We start from the raw sequence: 5,000 nt of genomic DNA on the forward strand, positions 1-5,000 counted from the left end.
ATTATTTACTTACACCCAAGATGGTCGCGGTGTAGGCTGGACAGTTTCCAGGTTCAGCTCCGCTTAAATCCTCATTGGAGGACTATGACAAACTCGGTTCTTGGGCCCCGGAGTTGTTAAGGCTCCGCGGGTTCGGCAATTTCTTTCCCACGGAGTTGTCAAAGCTCCGTGGGTTTGGATCTTGAGTATATAGGATAGGGATACATCTAGGATTGCGCTTGGCGACTGGGAGAGGCCAGAGGCTGTTTAGACCTCTGTTGCCTTCTTAAGAAATGCGTTGGGTTCGTAAGGATCCACAGCGCTTTGAGATCTTCACAATCTCCCTCTCGGACTCCAATTGCTTTCTCTCCAACTTGGGCGGAAACCACCCAAGCTCTTTATACGGCTAGCAAGCCAATTGCTAGCCACCACGTGTGCATAATTTAACACAAGCCAATAATGGGGCTCAAATTAAAATACAAATGGCGGGAACTCCTTTGCACCGTGCATCTCTGAGATGCAAAAGAAATGCACCATGCAAAGAAGGCTACAAATTGGCGGGAAAATTCTCCGTTGCACCGGAGTTCTCCTCTGCAGCAGAGAACTCCACCGTGCAAAGAAGCTGCAATTTAGCGGGAACATAATTTAGCAGTGCCAAAGCGCGCACAAACAAAAACTCACAACTTTGGGTTGTGACATTATGCAGCAGGAGAATGATATTTCCCCTAAAAATGTCTCTAATCACCACACATAGAATACTTATCTATACATCTATATATGTACAACCCATTAACAAAAAGGTATATACAAACTGGAAGAAGGAAGACAGATAAAATAGTCAGGAGCCTATAAGAAATTACTTATAAGGAAAAATACATATTTCAGTATATTGGCCAAGTCTACACAAGATGCTAACTGCACAGTAGTCTAATAACACTGTGCAGTAGCTTAATACTACTGCGCAGTAGTGTATTAGCATGGTTTTTGCCTGGCATGCTACTGCACAGTAAGTGTCATTAAAAGACCCAGTAGCGCAAGTTACTGTGCATTGATTTAGTACTTAACCAAGAAATAAACTTAATGTGCAGTAACTACGGCACATTAATGAATGTGTAGACACACCCACTGTTGACCAGGCTTAAGAGGTGATGCATGAGTGCTATCAACAAATATTTGAAGGGTCTGAACACTCTTTAAAAGATTGCAAAGAATGAATTAGCATGATATGAGAGGTATCATTAGGAATAGTGGGATCAATTTACGAAAATCCAGGGGAAAAATGTCCTGAGAATAAGATGGATACAATTTTAGAATAGGCACTAAAGAGAAATGGTGAGAGTTTTGTCACTTAATACATTTAAATTAGACTTCAGAAGGTATGAGAAAAGGTACAGTGGGGAAAAATGTATGTTGGTCAGAAGATAAACCTAAATAGATTTTCCAATCAATGATGCCATTTTGGATGCTACAATGCCTAGAAAATTCAGAGAGATGTAGTTCAGCTCCTAAAAGCTTGTGCAATATATATATATATATATAGAGAGAGAGAGACCAAAATTTGTGTGTATATATGTGTGTGTGTATACACACACACACACACACACACACACACACACATATACCTATACACACACATATATATATAGTGCAATATATATATAAACACAAATTTTGGTCGGTCTATAATCTATCTGGAAAATTCAAACCACTATTCAAGCTTGAAAGCTCTGTTTCTGAAAAAGTTACTGTTACTGAAAAAGTTTAGTAGCTGGTAGAATAATACAGGCTAAAATGAGTAATCAAGTATCCTCTTTAGGATCCAAGTCCAGTTTAAGGTATGTACCATATTAAAATATGGCTGTCAATCCCCACCATGCTTTGGACCCCATACACATAAATCCAGGTACCAATAAGCAGTCTTAGGCAGTATGGTGACAACACTTATGAAGCCTTCTCCATGGTTATATCAGTGTCAGTGCTGACCTTCTGAGTACTCATCAAGCACCTGTATGGAGGTGAACCACTGAAAAAACATAGTGTGAGCTCATTTACCTCCCACCCAAAAGAGGTATGTCTGCACCCTTAATATTAAAATATTCCCCATGCACTGACAGCTTCTTACATATTTAACAAAACAAAGAAAGCCTCCCCGACATCCTGTGTTTAAAAATGACATTTCTAGCATCTCTAACAATAGGATAAGCTATTTTTGTGAGATTGTTTTCTTCTGAAGTGAAACTTTAGTGATAGCCCCAAGGTGTAGATGTGGGATTTAAATTTCAGGCATAAAGCCAAATTCATCTGAAGCTGAGTTTTCTTGGTCAAGGTTGGGCTTGTTTCTGTTCTAAGATTTTTCTTTTGTTACTGAAATCCTGCTCCAAGATGAGGTATATAAACTTTATGAAGGGGTCAGTACTACTAGACTCTTCACGATAGCCCTGCTCTCTGTTATTTTGAATCGGATTCCTTGATCATCTATAAAAACAAACTTAGATATGTATGCCTGGGGGAATATTTGTAATATAACATGAGTTATAGTTGGAGTAATGAGTAAAACATCCAGGATGTGGATGCCCTAAAACAAAAGTGTTCTCCACAGGTGCTAATCTAAGAAACAATATATAATAGCTATAAACTATCGACTAAAGTGCAACACACTTAAATAGCTTCAAGGGAGATGTAATTCTAAAGAAGTATATTCTTTTATACATATATAATGAAGTTCAATTGTGAAATGTTTACCATCTTATTTTTATGTTTTATTCATCTTTGAAATTCCATTTCAAGGTAAAACAATGCAGTAGAGAAAGGTTTATGCTTAAAAAAGCAATTAGTTAAATGATTTAAAAACTGCCCTCACCACTAAATAATAAAAATCCTATTATGAATATGTTAGTGTGTGGTTCAAAACTCTGTGGAAGGAATTAAGCCCCCAAGCTTTTACAGTTTCATAAAGACTTTCTATATATAGGAAATTAAACTGAAATTTATGTCAGTTTGTTAATGGCATCACTTAAAACCATAACAGTTAATTAACTAATTAACAACTTAATTAACTCAGCACTTAATTTACTTACTTGAGTTCACTTAAATTCCCTAGATGAAATTTAATGAACTTTCAGTGTAATTTCTGACTAACCATGTAAATTATGTGATATATGTTTCTTTTATCTGGAAGATAGTTCATGAAACTAAATGATTTAAGAGCACTGAGACTAGTAGTAAGTGTAAACTTTGTTTGCTGCTTCAAAAAGTTTCAAAACTTTGCAATACCATAGAGTTTGGAGGATTTATTATTGGCTTATTGGGCTTTTGGAGAAAGCAGTATTTCATTTTTCTTGATCTTGAGTAATTCAGGATTACTATGTTAGTCAGTCCCTTTGGTTTTAATCTTTGTCTAAGTAAAAGCTTGTAACACAACACCTCAAGTCAATAGAAGTGGAGCTCAAACCAGGACATCTGAGTCTAAACGTATGTTCCTCTGTTACCACAGCCAAAATAACCAGCTCTGTTAGTTCAAAGGCTGTACATGGGGCAAATTAAGCAGTATGGATGTAATTAAATCTAGCATAATATATATACACATAGGGGACACGGACTAAGGTTAATTGTGCCATGTCCTAATTTGTGAGTTTTTGACTTAACCTTAACATGCTTTTAAAATTGTTTATAAAACATGTAATTTTGGATTATCTTTTTTTAAGTTTGAAGAAAACCAAGGAATTGACATGCAAGAAACTGAGTGGTCGGAGCCTTTAGATTGACAGTACAAATGGTTGTGCTAATGAGAGCAAGTGTCAGAATGAATGTGCTGCCTTCTTTACATGGAGCAAGGACTAGTAAGGTTTGATACACTTTGCCAGCGGGTCGATATTTGCTGCAGCAAAGCAATGCTGAGACCCAGGAATCCTGGTTTCTATTCCACATCCTGAAGGGTGCTGTAGTGGTCACAGATCCTACAGCAGACCCTTTTGCCCTTTCTGTTCTCTCCAAGCCTGATGCCCTCTGCCCCATCTTTGCCAGCACGTCCCTGTTTTGACCCTGTACCTTTTCCCTAGTTCCTCCCCAGCCTTTCCCTGTTCCTCATTCCTTGTCCTGCTCTCAAAGACACCTCAGGTTCTGAGTTGCAGCTGAGTCTTCCCTTCCTTTGACTTTAATTTCCAAGCTCTCTCTCCTGGCTTCTCATCTCAGCCTCCCATCCCCAGGCACCTTATTACAGTCCCTCTTCCCAAGCTCCTTATCTGATCTCCCTTCACACCCACATTGGATCCCAGATACTTTCTGCCTTTATGTCTTCTCACCAGACCCCTTATCCCAATCTACTTCTTCCACCAGCCTTTGTCCACTCTGTATTGAAATCCCATGGCTACCTCCTCCACACTGCCAGGTGCTTGCAAGAAGAGTTAAAACTGCAAAGAGAGAGCCTCCCTGACTTCGGTTCTGGAGTCAGGTTCTGTGGCCAATTAGAGCAATTGTAGGGGCCCCAGCCTCTGCAGCCTTAGCCTGGAGCAGATTCAGTCCAAACAGAATCTTTGTCAAAATTGACTCCCAGGCTCTAACAATTCCCTGCTGCACATATGTGAACCAAGAGTTTTCAAAGGCTTGTAGCATGGCCAATGATGGATGGATTTTCAAAGGGATGGCACAAGAGCAAGAACATTCCTGATTCTTTCCTCTCTGCTGGATTTGGAGCCCTTGTTCCCAAGCACAATGGCATGAGGTCACAGTGGAAGGGTTGTAAAAAAAAAAAGTTTATATATAGTCTGAGAACAAGGTAAAAGGCAAATACATCCTTATATATGTGTGTGTATTTATACATACACACACACGTACATATATATATATATATATATAGAGAGAGAGAGAGAGAGAGAGAGATGCATTCATGTAAGTAGATAGATAGATACATCCATCCTTATAGTCATCGCTGCATATCTCCATACATAATTCCATGGAGCAAGGACTAGTAAGGTTTGATACACTTTGCCAGCGGGTTGATATATGTATATATGTATGTATGT

The sequence above is a fragment of the Alligator sinensis genome, unplaced genomic scaffold (assembly GCF_000455745.1).
Source record: "Alligator sinensis unplaced genomic scaffold, ASM45574v1 scaffold728_1, whole genome shotgun sequence".
Lineage (NCBI taxonomy): Eukaryota > Metazoa > Chordata > Crocodylia > Alligatoridae > Alligator > Alligator sinensis.